The 19,356-nt window shown below is 37.0% G+C and overlaps 1 long non-coding RNA gene across 2 annotated transcripts in view; it reads left to right on the top strand.

Moving 5' to 3' along the window:
* Nucleotides 1–541: 541 nt before the first annotated feature.
* Nucleotides 542–19,356, top strand: part of LOC140695606 (uncharacterized) — a 202,621-nt gene continuing 183,806 nt past the window's right edge. For both annotated transcript variants that reach the window (XR_012071281.1, XR_012071280.1), the window contains exons 1-2: nt 542–582; nt 1,325–1,429. This is a non-coding gene — a long non-coding RNA (uncharacterized lncRNA). The remainder of the gene's footprint in view (nt 583–1,324; nt 1,430–19,356) is intronic.

The raw sequence follows: 19,356 nt of genomic DNA, 5'->3' as shown, positions 1-19,356 counted from the left end.
AATTTCTTCATATTTGTAGATTACCAACTAGAGAAGGCGTGTAAAGTCCTTTTTTATACAGCCAACGACCTGTTAGACATCCTTAGCTGGACATCGTGTATATACTTAATGGAAAACATGGCTATTGAATGACTCACCTGTTTGTGAACCAGTATTTCCTGAGGCACTGAGATGTTCCAGACACTGCAATAAGGATCAAAATCATACAATCGAAGAGAAATGGTCTTTGACCTTAAGGAGACTACGCAAGACATATACAAGATATTTAAAATACAATGTATTACGTTCCATAACGGTGATGACTAAAAGATAAAAGTACCACAGATGGACGCGAAACTGAATCTGACTGGGAGAGTCAGCTAAAATGTATACTGTTGTTTCAGTTAAAGGCTGAAGTTGCTCCTTGATGAGTGTTAATGTCATTTGTGACAGAGCAGCAGCGCCACCTCGTGGCTGCCTTGCGACACCAGCGCGACCCCGGCGCGACCCCGGCTGCTTTGGCCACCAGGCGGCGCTCGTTTTCCGCCCGGATATCCGCCCCCGTCGAGGCCCAACTACGGCGGCTGCGCGACGCTTCTGCAGGTGCGCGGACGTGGTGCCCGACGCCGGGGAGGTTTGGGGAGCCGGGCGAAGGCTGCGTGGGGCGCACTTTTGAGGAGCGGTCTGAGGGACAAAATCTAGGGGCCAAAGCCGAGTCAGAGGAGTCGTCGGAGGGAAATGCGGGCAGGTTGCTGAGGAGACAGGGGCGAGCCCCTCGCGGCGGCTGCTGGGGAGCTTTTGGAGGACGGTGGCCTTGGGCCGAGGGGACTTCGTAGCGGATGAGAGGTGGCGGGTCGTCGAGAGAGGAGGAGGCCTTTGTCTGGAGGGACGCCGGCCAGTGGCTGGGAAGAGACGGAGTCCGGAGGCTTTAGGTGGGAAATTGGGTGTGTGTGTGTTTACAGACATTGTGACTTTAATAAAATGTATTCCTTAGAATAGTACAGACAGAAGTCAGATTACAGTGGGATGAGTAGAGAATTGAGCGTAAAGAAATGGGAATCCGAGACAGTCTCTGTATCAAAATGTGGGAATGGTGATGAGCCAGCATCGACACCCTCCCCCAAAGGGGCGAACTTTAATTTTGCGTAAGTATCAGGGGCCGGAAGCAGTGGTGCTCACCAGTACCTGAATTCCCTTCTTCATTGCAACAGGGCAGCCCTGCGTTTTCCATTACCTTGAGGTCTGTGACTGAGTTCTGATCAGCAAAATTTGGGCAGCACTGCCAGATGTGGCTTCTAAAATCTCTCATGGAATCTTCCATGTTCTTTTCTGTTTTCTCATATAGTTTTAGACCGTCTGTAAACCTTAGACTTGGAGAAATGGTGGAGCACGAGATGGAAGAAAGCCTTGGTCTCAAGGACCTTGTGGAAGCTTATCTGCTGACACAATGGTACTGTGCACGGTTATCTTTAATTTCTATTTCTCTAAGCCTTTGGGTATTTGCTTTGCAGTGTTGCAGGTTACAGCAGTTTCAAAAGCAGGGCTTCCACACTCTTTGAAGGGTTTGAATAGTTCCATTATGTATTTTATTGCAATGTCCAAGTATATTCTTTTATTTACTTGTGATTTACAGCTAACGGTTTTGACAGTCCCTGGAGTTAACGTTGGTGCCCATGCCAGTGGGATGGGTGCAAAGACAGGAGAGCCCTCCCCCATGCACTGCCCCACCAGATGCTCCTCCTCTCTTCCCGGCCGCAGCCACTGCTGCCCTGGCTGCTGCTTCTGCAGATCTGTGCCCAGGTCCTGGCTGGGTTTTGCTCTAAGAGTCCCAGGAGCCCTGGACTGCCCCACATGTGCTGGTTGTTGCCAGGCATATCTTCTTTGGTCATAGACATGCTCCATTATTCCGTAACACCTCTTTTAGAAACACAGATCCTAAGATGAAATTATTAAGAATTTCAGGAAGGAGACACCAGAGCATTAAACCACGTGTAAGGGGTCCCTTTGGAGAATCGGTCCCGTGCGACTGCTCAGCTGCATGACCATGAAGCAGCTGCAATCCTGAAGTGGTTCAGGTTTAGGTGCTGTTTGATCCAGGGGTTTATAATGTCAGGGTCTCATTCTCCCTTTCTGCAACTTTCTCTGGCTTTTCACTTACCTTCCTTTATGTATTGGTTTCATCTTTTGAGTAGCTTCCTCTATAAAAGCAAAGTGACTTCAGGAGTTCCAGGTCTTTTATCCACAATGCACACTTTATAGCAAAAAAAGATTCTCACCGGTAAGCCTGGTGTGGGTTATGTGGTCATAGGCCTAGGTGATGGGGTGGCGGATTGGCTCAGTCTAGCTGGCAAACTTCCCCACTGTGGTAAGGTTTTATGGAACCATATGGCTCCTAGCATGGAAACTGAGGACTCATAGGAAGCAGGGATTGCTACAGTGGAAGAAATCACTGTGTCCACTGTGAAATATTTCTTGGATTAATGACTGACAGATTGGAGTACTTCATCCTGAAGGAGGATTGTTAATTGTTAAAAGAATATTATCATGAGAAAAATCCTATTGCCTATTTAGGACTATTGAAAAAAAAGCACTTAAGCACTTGGTACCAAGAATGTTATCAGTGTCTTTCCTGCAGTGCTGGAGGAAGATGTCTCAAGGCTTCAAATGACCAATACTGATTATATTCTAGGTATATATGTCTCCGAATATATAAAAGATAAAATGCTAGCCTGATGCAACTGTGTTTCATTCAGTAGCAAAATTTCTTCTTCTTCTTATTCTGTGATGAATGGGCAGCTTTTCTTATATAATTTGGTTTTTTTAATGAATCTGCACAGCAGGAGGAAGTGTTGTACACAAATGAATGAGAGCTATTAGTACATTATCAGTTTAGCTTAAATAAGTCTTTTTAAAGATTTCTTCTGTGTTCCATTTCCTGAGAAAATTAGTATCATTCAGGAATTGAAAAACAAAAAAAAAGGAACAAAATGAAAACAAAGAAACAGCAAACAAAATATCTTGTTGATGTTCTCAACTTGTATAGCCGAGGATCTGACCCCGGGTAACTCCATACATTTGTCTGTCCATTAATTAATTAGTTATAAGTAAGTAAGATTTCAATTTCTGAGCACTCTGATGTTCTCAGATTTGTGCGAAGATGCACAGATAAGCCTGATCTGATAGAGCAGACCTTCAGTCATCAGCCTCAAGTATCTTCTGTTTTTTGATGATCTTAACAAACCCTAGCTGTCTTCCCTGATCCCTGTGCTTCCCTACCAATTTGCAAATATTCTACTGAGTAAGTTTAGCTATGGTTGAATATATTCACTCATTTTATCTAAGAAATGGTACTGAAAGTACATAATTTAAAAATTATACAAAGTACTATAATATTTCTATATTTATCTAGAACTTTTGCATTAAATAGGAAGAACAAGCATGAAATGAAGAAAAGTTTTTAGATTAGATTTGGTTATTAAATAACGCAACATATGATTCAATTAATTTCGAAGGCATTTGTTTTTACTGTGATAGCCATGGAATTTGTTTAGGGGGCTAAGTTATTTTTATAAAATAAAGATTAAGGAGGCTGTATATCTTTTCAAATCATTCTTGATAGGCGTATTCAATTTACAAGACAAGCAATTACTGCTGTTTGAATCTGGCAACTACCCACTATTTTTAATTGAAATGGGTTTTTGCAAAATAAAGAGCATGAAGTTACACAAGGAAGTGGTGGTGGTGTGTTAACAAGAGTGAGCTGTAAGGAATGACAATGATATATTTTCACATGTAAAAACATTTCCAAATTAGCAGTTGATAAAATTGCTGTGAGTGTCACATCAAGTTCATCTGTTTCTTGGAGAAATTGAAGGCTATGAGAATGCTTATAAAGATGCTTTTTAGAAGAGACAAATGCATCGTAACAATAGTATTATAGGAGTACAGGGACTTGGTTGAAGTAGAAATAGCAGGGCTTCAGAGTTAGGTTGACCTGGATCGTCCCAATCTGGACACCTTCTAGGTGGGTGACCTTGATTAAGTACCACTAACACTGTGAAGCTTCCATTTTCTCATTTCTGTAAACTCAGTATCAGTTTCACTTACAGTTTATTTTTTTTTTGAGTGTATGTAAAGGTTAAATGAGATAATGTCTAGAAATGTTTATCCCTGTGTCTGGCATGTAGGTGTTCAATATATGGTGCACGCTATTTTTATGTTTGCTTACTCGGGGCATGTAGACAGAAATGTACGGAAAGGCTGATAACGTGGCTAGAGAAGCTTTATATTCTACTGAAGTTGTCTATTAGTATATATCAGTATTCAAATCTAGTAGTACTCTTCCTGCAATTTGTTTCATGTAGATTCTCCTTCTGTTCAGTTTTGTTCTGAATTCGCTTAGAATGAATCCGAATTCAGTATTAAATCTTGCTAAGCCTATGAAGCTTACTTTGACCTCTGAAATTTAAGTAAAGGTTATACTGATTTCTGCCAAAACAATGATTGTACAAAAAAAGATTGATTATTGATTACGTAATCAAAGTAACCAAAGCCAGTTAATTATTGACTTATTAATTAATTCATTTTTTTTAAACAAAAAGTTATCCTAGGAGTAATTTTGGCACTGGGGGTATAATCTATTTGGGGAATGGTTTTTATGGTTTTTCACCCTGGTCTCACTCAGAATCATATGGGAACCTTTATAAAATACCAATGCCTGGCTCTATACCCTGAGATTCTAATTTAACTAATTTGTGTGAAATTCAGATGTTTATAAAACCTTCCCATGGCAATTCCAATATGTAGTTGTGCTTGAGAGCCGTATATTTAAAATTATGGTTCTCAATTTTGTGAACAACCACAGTATTTATCTGGGAGCTTTATTTTAACTTATTATTGATTTAATTATTGTAATTGAAATTTTTATTGAGATATATATACACACATAAAAGTGCAGTAATCTTACATGCACAACTCAATGAATTTTACGTATGTGTATCTGTGCTTACTTCAAATGATTATATTTTCTCCAGACCAGAATGTTTCCTGTGACCCTTCTTGTTTTTCCTTTGTTTAATTGAAGTATAGTTAATTGCAGTATTCTATTAGTTTCAGATGTACAACATGATTCAAGATTTTTATAAATTATACTCCATTTAATGTTATTACAAAATAATGGCTATATTTCCACGTACTGTGTAATATATGCCTATTGCTTATTTATTTGAAGCATAGTACTTTGTATCTCTTAATTCTCGGCTTCCTCTTGTCCCTTCCGCCATCCCTCCCTCCACTGGTAACCACTAGTTTGTTCTCTATGTCTGCGGGTCTGTTTCTGTTTTGTTATACACATTCATTTGTTTTAGTTTTTAGGTTCTGCATATAAAATGATAACATAATTTATCCTTCTCTGTTAGATTTATTTCACTAAGCATGATACCATCTAAATTCATCCATGTTGTAAATGGCAGAATATCAATTTTTTTAATGTCTGAGTAATGTTTCATTCATATCACATCTTCTTTATCTAGTCATCTGTTGATAGACACTTAGGTTGCTTCCATATCTTGACGATAGTAAATAGTTCCGCTATGAACATTGGGATGCATGTATCTTTTCAAAATAGTGTTTTGGTTTTTTGTGGATGTATATTCAGGAGTGGAATTGCTCTATCATATGGTAGTTCTGCTTTTAGTTTTTAAAACACCTCCGTACTGTTCTCCATACTGGCTGCACCAATTTACATTCTCACTGAGAGTGTACTTGGGTTCCCTTCTCTCCATATCCTCGCTGACATTTGATACTTGTAGATTTTTTGATCATTGCCGTTTTAACAGTTGTGAGGTGATATCTCATTATGGTTTTGATTTGCATTTTTCTGATGATTGTTAATTGTTGTATAGTTGTATAGTCCGTTTACAATGTTGTGTCAATTTCTGGTGTGTAGCACAATGTCCCAGTCATACATATACATACATATATTTGTTTTCATATTCTTTTTCATTATAGGTTGCTACAAGACGTTGAATATAGTTCCCTGTGCTGTATAGAAGAAACTTGTAGTAAACCTATATTATAAATATTGTAGTTGGTATCTGCAAATTTTAAGTGAATGAGTTAACATTTTAAGTGAATCAGAAATTGTGAATCTCATGTTTTATTAAAATTTATTGATTAAAAGCAAATGGTATTATTAGGCAAGTAAAAGAAAACCAAAGTCCATTTTCTGGAAAATATTAAATATTACATATAGTTACATATATTACACATGTATACCCACGTATTCAGATACAAATAAATTATTGCTTAGACAAGTTTGTAGATCAGTATTCTGAATCACTAGTAATTAAATCTAGACATTTATATCTGCACACACAAACACACTTTGTTTCCATATGTCAACTAGTCAAAAGAAGGAGAGAAAATATACAGAAAAGGAAAGAAAGGCTTCACATTTGAACAGCAGATTCAGATGTAGACACACCACAAGCATGAAAATACACTAGAAATATGCACTTATGGACTAGAGACAATTTTATTATATAAATACCAATAAGAGTAGGAAATTTGAAGACACGTGTGAAATGAATCTCACCCAGTATTCTTGTGACTTCTTGACGTCCGTACCAGTCGTTGTGGTCTCTGTCCTACAGCCGTCCTGTGCAGTAGTTCACTTTATTCAAGAGTCTTTACAGAGAGCACGTCCCTTTTGATATGTAATCCCTTTGGGAGATATTTAAAGGGATTCCTCAGAGATCCCTTTATAACCTCAGAGAAACTCTACTGTATTATCAATTCTTCTAATCTGAGGCTACTGTGAATTGAGATGAGAGGGGCAAGGAGCTAGATTTCAGTCTCTAATGCTTTCAAAGAGGTGGAGCATAACTCCCCTCTCCAGAGGTGTAGGCTGCCCGTGGTGATCTTCTTCCAAAGATGTTGGCATGGAAAGGGGGAAGAGAATGACTTTACAGTGGAGATTGGCTTTATATTTTTATGCATTAATAAATATTATTGAATATGTATTTCAAAACCTGGTGGCTACGCTGGATATTTAAAAGTAAATGAGGTAAATATATGCCCTGACTTGAAGAATCTCACAGACACAGTGCCATGTGATTCATGCCATGAAAGGGTGGAGGGGCTAAGCCTTCTGGGCTTCACAACACAGAGTCTTACAGAAGCCCAGGTGACTCTGTTTATGGCTTCAATAAGGTGTGAAGTCAATGTTGCTCAAAACCCTGCTGTTTTTCAAAGCTGCTGCTGTTTCAGCATCCATCCTTTTTTATGCATAATCTTTTTTTTTGCTTACGGAGGTCATCAAATATTAATGTTGAGACAATAAAAGAGAAATTCAAGTTTATCTGATCTTCCTAACTCAACTCATTCATGAATCTCATGCTGAGTAGTCTGACAAAGGGCATTCACTCTGAGCACTTTTAGGGGGAGAAAACTCGGTATATTTCAGGGTTACCTAGTCCATGTTTTAACAATCCAATTATTCAAAATTTTCCTTAACAGTAACTCTTAATTTTGCTTCTAGTCATTTTTCATTTATTATAGGCTTGCCTTTGTTTTTTCCAACCTTCCAGTAGAGGACATTAATAAAAGCATGTATGTAATTTAAAACTTTAATTACTTTGCAGGTACACATGGCAGAATCAATTTATAAACATCAATGAAAACGTATTTTATGCAATTTTAATGTACCACAAATTTAATAGCTATCATTTTAGTGGCATATCATTAAGTATCATTTCTTAAATTATGGAAAGTATCTTTCAGTTAATGTTACTAGTTCATAAAAAATCGTTAAGACTATCTTCAACTCATTTTAAAAATACAGTTTTGATCAATAAAGTGCTTTTAACTGGCACCATAAGAGTAATAGAACTGGATTCAAGCAAATGAAGTAGTTAAGAAATTTGTCTTTATCTTATCTGAAAAATTCATTGAAGAGTATTTGTAGGTTTTAAGCACTTCATGAAAAAGCACTATCATTAGGGGTGTGGTACGGAGAGATACTTTAGATTGTATATTTATCTCGCTATCAAGGACGGTAGAGTAAAAAATAGGTGACTTCAGGAATTTTTCTTGATAGTTGCATCTATTACAAAAAGAAAAGAATGGAACCAATAATGTGATGTTGTGAATTCATAAGCATTAAATAGAATATTAATGAAAATAATGAAATACTGTGAAAACTATACCTTCCTTCATGTAATGTTTGAAGTTAGTATTCATAATGTCTACAAAGTTACTCAATTGTAGTATTCCACAATGAGTGTGAAATTCTCTGTGTTTAAAGAATGATCGTACACTTTCTGCAAGATTAAAACATAAATGATACTTGCTCTTAATTTGATGTCATGTTTGTTCTGCATCTTGACTGGCCAGCTCTCTATATTGCCTCGGGTGTTCTCCCTTGGTTTTTACAGAATTGAAGAACATCAGATGTGGACAGAAAATACTACCAATTCTACTCATGTACTTCGAATCCAAGTAAAATTAATTCATTCTCTTCCTTTCTTATTGCTGTCTTGCCAAACTCCTGTATGTTTTGAACCTCACAAGTCTTTCCATGTAAGTGATTACTTTGCCTGGTGTGCCCCAGGCTGTGCTGAGGTTAGTTGCAGTTATCCTTAACATGAAAGTAGACGTTTGCTCTCTTTCAGACTTACTCTTTTTGGCCTGATCCTATTCACTGTAGGGGATATAGCTATGTATAGGTATCCCTATAGATACAGATACTTCTTGTCTGGTGAATAATATGGTGATTTTTTTTTTTACATGTCAGCATGACTGGATGATGGGGTGCCCATATATTTGACTAAACATTATTTCTGGGTGTGGGCGTGAAGGTGTTTCTCCAAGAGACTGGCAGTTGAATCAGGGAGGTGGCTTGCCCTCCCCGATATAGGTAGTCCTTTGAGGGCCGGAATAGAACAGTAGTGGGAGGAAGGGAAGATATGTTCCTTTCTGCCTGATTGGATGAGCTGGGACATGGGTCATCTTTGGCTTTTGAATTGAGATTTACACCATTGGCTCCCCTGGTTCTCAGTCCTTTGGACTCAGACTGAATGACTCGTGAGCCTAAATTACACGACCTGCTTTCCTGGGTCTCCAGCTTGCAGATGGCGCTGATGGGACTTCTCTGCTTCTGTAGTTGTGTGAGTCAGTTCCTTATAATAAATATATAGGATATTTAAAACGTTACATTCTTTATAATACATATGATATATATTATATATCCTATTGGTTCTTTTTCTTTGGAGAGTCCTGACTTATACACAGATACATCTACACTACAGAGATCTATCTGCTATAATCTATCTATCTATTTAATACATATATACAAACACATATAGATAGATAGGTAAGTAGATAGATTGATAGATAGATTGATATCCAGGCTTCTAGGCAGGTTTCAGCAGTGAATTAAATCAGTGATATTGGTCAGAGTTTTGCAGCTGTGCATGTTTGGGAAAGGCCTCATGCAACAGGCTTTATATGTTGAAATCTTTAAGTTTGAAATAAACAGAAACTTAAAGGAAAATTGCTGAAATCATTTGTATAAGGATGTCATAAATTTTTAAGTAGTCAGGAAAATTACATTAATATTTGTGAAAATTATATGTATATATGAATAGTATATGTAAATTATTTTAAGCAATTAATTTTCCCTAGAAAGGGGATTTGATTTTCTAATAAGACAAGAAATGAATGAGTTTTTCTTTCAGATTGTTTTTCAGAAACTGTCTAATGTACTCTTACTCAGAAAGGCCAATTATATTTCATTTATCATCAGAAATAATATGGGAAACAACCTGGAAAACACTGTCATAATGTTATTTTATTTTTGATTATCTTTAGCAAATCGTCAGGAACACTATGAAACCAGTCAAGTTCTATGAAAACTCTGTAGGAACCATAGCATCAGGAGTAGCACTGGGACCTCAAGCTTGCCAGGACTTTCCTCCCCATCCGTCTGTTTCTGTTTGTCTATTCTCAGCTTTGTTTTGCAGGCAGTTTCCCTCCATATGGTTGGGAAGATGACCATCATTAGACATTGCCAGTTTAGTAATTTTCTCAGAAAAGCCTCTGTCTCTTCCCCAGTCTCTTCACGTCAGTCCTCGATTCTTATCAGTGCTCCCGGCTTCCATACCATTTCCTGTGTTCAGAAGAAATGGGCTGATTCATGTTGATCAACCTTGTCTCAGTATTTGTACCCTGAAACTAGGGAATTGGGGGATAGGTTTATAATCAGAAATAGAAGGATGAGGGAAGACATATCAGGTGGCCAAGAAGACAATAGGCACTGCATCACATTATATACAGTAATAGGCTGAATGTAGTGTGTGTAAATCTGAATTACTAAGTGTAACTGGATAAACATTGTAATAAATGCAAAATAGAGCTTGGATTAAAAAGCAGTATTATGGTATGGGGTGTTTATTGCACTAGAAATTAGAGGTCCTAGGTCTTGGACTAGTCCCTTCATACTCTTAAGGCCTTGGATAAATCACCTATATGCTGGATCTTTTTTTTTTATTTCTAAAAGAATTTTATGAATATACACTAAAGGTTTTTCTTCAAAATGACTTTGAAAATGATACACATGTTTCAGGGAAGACTAAGTAAAATAGTAAAGGGGGAAAGGTTTATAGAGCTAAATTGTTTTATCTATTTATCTATCAGAAATAATCATGATTATAGTCTTTCAAGTGATTTCTGTCTTCTCTAATTCTTCAGTGTAACTTTTCCATTTAAGGAGGGCAGAGGCTACTGAATATATATATATATATACATACACACACACACATGCATTATATACATTGTATATATGAGTGTATATATGAATGACAGCCTAAAGAGAGTCAAATTATATGTTAAATTTTAGTTAATAAATAATTTTACTCTTGCTTTAATGGTTATGGTCTCGAGACTGGAGCTAGAGTTGTACAATTTTACTCCATTAAATTCCGAATTTTGCTTCTGTGTAGTTTTGAATACAGTCTTGATTCCCCTCAGACTCTTTTCAGACTACTCTGCACGGTAGAAAATACCTGGTCAGTAGAGTAGCATTGACCTGACTTGCCCTGAAATGTGCACCTTTCCATTTCTACATTTGCTGAGCATACAGAAGTCATCCATGTTAGGAAGTCTGAGTGATCTGTACTCTTTCTTTGTTCCTCATATTGATTTGTGTACATGGTAGGAGGGAGGAAAGGTGTGTTTGCTATGCTCTTAAGCTCCTTTCCCAAATATTTTATCTTATCCAATACCCATATGCCCAGCTCTTCCTTTCGCCCGAATAACAGCTGTGGCTGGACAGTTTACCTGAATGCTCACAGCTTATACAAATGTCTAGAGGTGCATAGAAATAGCGTAAGGATTAGACTCTTAATGTTATGTGATATGATGGACAGAGAGTCTGGGGCCAAACATCTCCCACCTTTCGAAACGTCTAGGTATGCCGTAAATATCCAGTAAGAAGAGATGTAAAGGGCAGATGAGCCCATTAACAGTCCTCCCAGAACGACTCTCCCGTGCATTCATAAGGAAACTGTGAGTCCATTCCTATCAGTGTCGTTTGTTGTGTTTTCAAGTGGTAACTCAGGACCTTTTCTTCTTTCTTTTAATCCTTTGAGACAATACAGTGATAGTTTCCTCAAACAAAAATACTCTACAGCTAGATCCACCTATACTTAGATAAATGTGTTCAACATAATGGTTTCTCAATTTGCTATTTATTTCACACTCACAATTAATTTAATGACAAGAAAAGCTACACTTGTATTACAGTTATTTAACAATTTAGAAACATTAAACTGTAGAATATATAAGGTCTTTACAATCACTGTCATTTTCCCAAGAATAGCTAGTACAGCAAGGAAAATATAACAGAAGAAAACCCAGCTGTTGGATTCACAGAACTTGGTTTCAAATCGTGGCACTGTTACTTTCTAGCTCTTTGAGGTATGAAATTTATCTACCTTTATGAATACACTTTATAATCTGTGTAAGAAAGGTAGCATACTAACATCATCGTACTGTGTTAAGAATGTAATACATTGTCTAGAGCGTTAACCTTTCTTCCTTTGCTTTCTAGTCCTCTCACAGAGGACCCAGCCTAGTTTGTTCCCAAATAATTTATTAATTCTTATTTTAAATTTAGAGGAAACAGTTTCTTGTATTTATATGCAGTCTTTACATTAAGAAGGTATTATTTTATCACTTACCATACATCAGTGAAATTATTTCCTTAAAAAGGTGCTATGAATCCTGATAATAATTTGAGAACTTTTTCTTATAATTGTGAAGTCATGTGGTGAAAATGTTTTTGTTGAAATTACCTCAGACTGTACATCTGAAACCAAGTTTCTCAATGGAATTGCATGTCTGATTGAGAACAGGAGGTAACTGGTGAGTGGTATTTCAGTTTTCTCTGTATTTTACTGTTATCATAACAGAACATTCCTTGTTCCTTACACTTCATTTTAGCTAAAATTAGCATGCTTACTCATGCCTCAGAAATTCTCTGTGTCGTCCCTTGGGATGGAAGAGATAGAATTATGTGATATGTGTAAACGGAGATTAATTTAATCTTAGGCATATCCACACTTTGCAGTGTGAGTGAGGTTTTCAGAGGATTTTAAGTACAATGAAGTTAGATACAGTTTGATGTCTCTTTGTTTTGAGCCACATGCTTTTTAAAGGCTTTTAAAAAACACTTACTAATTTTTGGTATGCAAAATCAGATGGGAAAAAATCAAATCAGTTGAGCAACAGGCGTGTTTACTTTTGGATTGAATGTTAAAAATGTCTCTCTTGTATTGTAATAGGAATTAGGTTTTATGTGATTCTGAAAGATACGTCTTCTTTTCAAAAGGGCAGTTATCTTGCCTAGGGGTGCATGTTGAAACAGTATTCGCAACTTGGGACCTCTTATTCATTTTGCTTTCTTGTATTGTTCATTGCTTGACTGGGCAGCATTTATTTGGCAGCCACCTATAAACTCTGAAGTACGTTAAGTTCAGTGGCAGGAGAGTGTGAGGGGAGACTGGCAGAGAGAAGACGAATGTACATCATGTGGCTAGAAGTGATATAACAGGAAATCACAAACCATCATACTCATCCTAGATTTAAGCTTTAGCTATTTCCGTGGTTAAAAAAATAGTTTGGGGAGATTGGACTTTATCCAAAATCAATTTACAACTCTCAATTTTTTTTGAAGCCTTCACGGAGTGAGACATGAATTTGACACCTCTATTAGACCTAAACTTCTGGGAATATCAGGAATCGACATATCAGTTTAATGAAGAGTAAAAAAAAAAACCCAAAAAACCCCAGTCAGTTCAACATCAAGGTTTGGGATGGAATAAAGTAAGTTGGGATTTTCTTTCAGAAGGCTAATAGCAAGGCAGTGTTAACTTACGGGATGTTATCAGGTATTAGAAGCTGCAATATAAAAGAATGAAAGATACAATTAAAACAATAGAGACCACATCTGTTTTCAGTATCTCTGGTGAAAGTAGAAACACTTGCAGTTGTTAAGCCTTGACTGGTCAAGGCATAGAGGAAAGGACTGTGGGCCATAAAGGGTTACAGCTTCCATAGAGCCAGAGTGTCAGAAAGAGCAGCAGGACAAGAGTGCAGTGTGTGGGTTCACTTCTCCGTGACTATGAGCGTTAGAACCAAAACTGTCCTATCACGTTATAATGGTCTCGGGTGGGGTTTAGAATGGGGGAAAAATCTGAGTTTGAACCTAGAGGCTGTCTTTCAAATTATAGAAAGTCCTTGGAGGCTTGCTTCCAATAGAAAAGTGTACAAACTAGAAAAGAAAACATGAGTTTGACTACAGGTGGGCTAAAAAGATAACATTCAATCAGTATGAGGTTTAATTTTAAAGTATCAAATTGAATGGTTCTTGAATGATCCTGTTAGAGTCTAAAGCTCTAAATAGGAGAATGTGGTTTGTGAAAATCTTTCAGAAAAGAACATTTTCATGTATATGCATTTAAAAAAAGAAATGTAAGAAAGATATTTAGGTCATAGATTGAGTAAAGAGTTAAAAACTTTATCATGATTCTGGAAAACTCGTTCTTGTTTTAGTGTAGGAATTATCCATGTAGTTTATTAATTTAGTTTTTCCCCTCAATTAGTCACTTGTCCTTAATTAGCTATTAACCTTTACAGTAGTCTACATGTCTCATTCTTTAGATCTGTAAAAACTAACATCATACATTTTGGCTTTATTCAGAATGGGTTTTTTCCTTTTATAATATTGCCATCCTTAATTTGGGATCTTTATTCCCTTGATTTCATTACTTAGCAGGTGTTATGACCAGATTCTAGCTACTGAGCTTTGTTTAGAGGCAAGGAAGAAAATGTGTAATGGCTAAAATACAGTCCAGACACCTGCTATCAAATAAAATCAACATAGAATAAATCACTCCTGCCTGTGAATCAAAATTGTAACTTCTCCTGGCAGTCCTCAGAGCCTCGCACAGCACCTAAGACATCATTATGCGGATGCTTTTGTCGGAGGCACCACTGCCCTTTGATATAGATGCCAAAGCATTTATACTGTACCTGGGTTTTGTAAGACTTTCTTTGGATGTTGGTTGATATGATCATGGTAAAGTTTATTTTGTTATTATTTGCCTCTTACCCATTATTTCACATTTTTTACTGAGTTTACTGAAAAAGTTTTTAGCTATACAAATACCCCTCATATGGAGATTTTAGAAATAAGTAATACGTGTTACTAAATACATTTTATGAAAGTCAACCAGTTCATAAAATAAGAAAAAATCATGAGTCAGTTTGCAAAAACAGACTCATTTAAAAATGTACGAAAATAACTCTTTTATGCCAAAGCAGAATTGTATCCCTGGAATTGAGCCATATAAAATAAAATGGTGATCATCGTTCAGTTTTGCTTAACACAGTTTGGGCATCTGCTACATGGAAATCTCTTTTCTAGTTGTAGATTTAAGGTGAGGGATAAGAGTCAGTCCTACGCTCTAGAAATTTATAATCCAGTGTGGTCAGGGAAAAGAATATATACATACCAATGTGCGTATTTAAAGGCAAATAATTTAAGTGCTGTAATACAGAGGTTCTCAAAGTTTATTCCTTGGAACAGCAGTATCAGCAGCACTTGGGAGCTTGTTACAAATGCAGATTCTCAGGTTGCATCTCAAACCTGTTACAGTTGACCTTTGAATAATGTGAAGGTTAGGGGCACTTACCCCCCATGCAGTCAGAAATTCACGGATAACGTTTTACTCCCACAGAACTTAATTACTAATAGCCTGCTATTGATTAGAAGCCTTTCCTGTAACATAAACAGTTGATTAACACGTATTTTGTATGGTATATGTATTATATACTATACCCTTACAATGAAGTAAACTAGAGAACACAAAATGTTATTAAGAAAATCATAAGGAAGAGAAAATACGTTTATAGCGCTGTGCTACTTTTATCAGTATGTCATCAGTTTATATCATCTGTTTGCAAGATGAATCCTCTGTCAGTACCTGCGTCAGTGTTGTATTATATGATGCAAAACACTGTGGATGTTACTCATGTTACTAACCCTAGACATCCAAAATTAAGATACAATATGAAAAATAAATTCACATTTATTTACAGGCATTCATGCATTGATAACAAAGGTGCAGCAGTGTTACTGCTTTATGGGAGTCTAGTGTAATAAGATTGCTTCACAGTAGCCTGGCCTATACACCAATGAATTATTATCGAATTTTGTGGCATACGGTATTACGGTCATAGTCATAATACAGTATTGGAAACATTGTTACATTTAAAAAAACTTACTTGTGATGACAGACTAAAATGCAGTTTTTCCGATTATGAGAGAGAGGCATACTGTACAGCAGTGTAATTCTTTGTAATAATTACACTTATCTTCCTGTTATAATACAGTAAGATAACTAATACATTCTTTTATATTATACATAACTCACCTTCTGCCTATGTAAGGATGGGCTATCCACCTGAATTCAAGTCTTGCACTTGATGGTCTATGCAATAAATACTTACGTGATGATGATGATACAAAAACATCCCAAACTATTCTTGCCATACAGTTATTAGATATTTCACATAAAGACACACACCTATACAACAGATAAGCACACTAACTATATGGCATGATTATTTACTATTCACTGAGTAGAAATGCATCATCGTAAAGGCTTTACCCTGGTTGTCTTCACATTGAATAGGCTGATGAGGAGGAAGGGGAGGGGTTGGTCTTACTGTCCCAGGGGTGGCAGAGGTGGTGGAGGTGGAGGAGGTGAGAGGGGAGGCGGGAGAGGCAGGCAGACTCAGTGTAACTTTACAGGAACACATCATAATTTCTGTCTGACTTTTTTGTTTTTGACTTCTCCAAAAATGTTTCTGTACAATACCAATCCTTACGCTATTTGCTTTAGTTTCAGTGTCCCTGTCGTAGAAGAGTCCATGTCATAAAAGAAGTCAGAAGCAGTCTTGAGAAATTCGAACTTTTGTCAGCTTGTCTAATGTCAGTTTGTTTTCTGGCACTGCTTCTTCTGTGTCTTCTTCCTTATCATCTGGCACTGGTTTGGAATCACTCATCTTTATCAAGTCATCTTTTGTTAATTCCGCTAATGTTGTGTCTTTTGTCTCTTGAGTTTCTCTAAGATTCATGTCTTGAAACCCTTCACCACTCACCTCTTTTTTTTTTTTTGTCATATCCACGGTCTTTTTTTAATTTCCTTGATTGACTCTGTACCCAACCTATGAAGTGATGCACAACATCTGGACAGTTCTCTTCCAGTGGAAATTTATTCTTAAGCTTGACAGCTTTCATGGCTTTTTCTTCAACAACAATGGAGTCTTCAGTGGTGTAATCCGTCTGTACTCTCGTGATGTTCTGTCAGGGTTCTCTTCCATAGCATCAGTGATACTCTCCATTGAACACCGTGTGTAATGAGCCTTAAAAGTCCTTATGACTCCTTGATCTAGAGGCTGAATTAAAGGCATTGTGCTTGCAGCCAAGTAGACCACTTTGACACCTTCAGGATTGAACTCATGGGGTTCTAGATGGCCGGGGCATTGCCCCAAATCAAAAGAACTATAAAAGGCAATCCCTTACCAGCAGGGTACTTCCCGACTTCGGGGACAAAGCATCAATGGAGCTAATCCAGAAAAAGTGTTCTCATTATCTAGGCCTTCTTTTTGTACAGCCTAAAGACTGGGACCTGGTATTTATCGTTTCCCTTCAATCCATTGGGTTAGCAGCTTACAGATAAGGGCAGTCCTATCATAAACCTGACTGCATTTGCGCAAAACAGTAGAGTTAGTATATCCCTTTCTGCTTAAATCCTGGTGCTCAGTTCTCTTCCTTACTAATAAATGTCTTGTGGCACTTTTGTTTCCAGAATAGGATGCTTTCACCTGTATTAAAAACATGTTCAGGCACATATCTTTTCTCCTCGGTGATTTTTTTTAATAGCACATGGGAACTCAGCTGCTGCCTCTTGGTCAGCAGAAGCTGTTTCTCCTGTTGATGTGTTTTAAGCCAAACTTCTTTTTAAAATTATCAAACTAGCCTTTGCTGGTGATAAGATTGCTCCAGCTTTAGTTCCTTCTTCTTCCTTTTGCTTTAAGTTGTAATACGATAGCTTTGCTTTTTCTCAAATCACATTCGAGTCTGTAGGTATGCCTTTCTTATAGCAATCCTGCACTCACATAAGAGCTGCATTTTCAATACAAGATAATAAATTTTTTCCAAAAAGCGCAAGACTATCGCACCTGCTAGCCCAGCTGTGGTGACAGCATCACAAATTTCCTTTCCTTTTTTTACAGTGGTCTTTACACTGCATTTATTTATCCTGAAATGATGGGCAACCACAGTGGTTGCCCATCTGTGGTACATGTGGGGCAGTACACCTTTTTCTTGTAATGTCTTTGACTTTACAAGAAAATGCTGACAATGCTGACTTTGCTTCTTTGGAGCACTTCCAGAATCACTAGTGACACTTTGTATGGGTCCTGTAGTGTTATACAGTTTATGGTATTGCACTAAACACAATAAAAAATACACAAGAACCACAAAAGATCACTTTTTACTGAGATACACAGTTTACTGGAAACAAAATGCACATATGGCGATAATTAGTGTCACATGGCGTTTTGAGCTGATACAACACTTGGGCTCACTGCAATAGTAACAGGAGGTGATTATAAAATTATTACAATAGTATTGCATGTACTACAGTTAATTTTATTTAGTTATGATTTAATGCTGCATCTTTACCTTTTTTTTTACATTTCTCTCAATTGCAAATGGTGCCATGCGTGATCTGTAAGTGTGTGCACAGATTTTGATACATTTTAACTTTTTATAATAGATTTGTATATATTCTATGGTAGTAAATGATAAAATAATCTAATATCTACATATACTTTATACATTCATGACATACCTAATTTTTTCAGTATTTCTAGGCTATGCAGTTTGTCTGCAGGTTTTGTTTTCAAATTGCCACGAATCTCTGAAATACTTTCCAATATGTTTATTGGAAAATATTCACATATGAGTGGACCCACACCATTCAAACCCATGTTGTTCAAAGGGCAACTGTAAGCTACAAACTGGTAGGTGGGGCTGAGAAATCTGTGTTCTGATAAGCCTTCAAGATAATTCTGATTGTGTGATTCAGTTTGAGAATCACCGTCTACTGGAGTGAAACCAGGTGTAATATACAGAAGATCAATATGTTTCTTGAGAAAACTATATCAACATAAAGATTTCCAGATTGGATTATAGAGGACAGAGATAAAATAAAATGAAAAGAGGCTGTCATGTACAAATTCTGCTGTTGGAAGCAAGCTGATAAAACTTCTTAGCTGGAGGGATGACTCAGAAGGTGAAACCAAGAGCCCAGAGGATCAAGCTGAGAACCATGAAAGATTGTTCCCAGGCCTTTAAGCCTAATCACGCAACTCTGGATGGATTTTGCATGACTGGATTTCAAAATGGCTTTGGTCCAGTGACTCTTTTTACCTTGAGTTTTCTTCCTTTTTGAAATTGAATATAATTTTTATCCTACGCCAGTTCCACCATTACAGGTTATGAGCTCATAAGTTTATATTAAACATTCACGAATGGAAAGTAATTGTGGCACAGGATAAATTATAACTAGGAATCTGATCAGCTCTAAATCTGAGATTTAGATTTAGAGATCTAGATGATGAATTTTTTGGCTTGAGCCAATTGGTTTTAATGAGATGAGTTTCTTGAGAAGCTTAGAAAGGGGTGAATGTATTTTGTATATGGGAGGGACATGAATCTTGGAGGGCCAGAGGGAAGATTGTGTT

The sequence above is a fragment of the Vicugna pacos genome, chromosome 3 (assembly GCF_048564905.1).
Source record: "Vicugna pacos chromosome 3, VicPac4, whole genome shotgun sequence".
In the NCBI taxonomy this organism is placed as follows: domain Eukaryota; kingdom Metazoa; phylum Chordata; class Mammalia; order Artiodactyla; family Camelidae; genus Vicugna; species Vicugna pacos.
The sequence above is the reverse complement of the archived record's forward strand: the minus strand, read 5'-3'. Positions and strand labels throughout refer to the sequence as shown.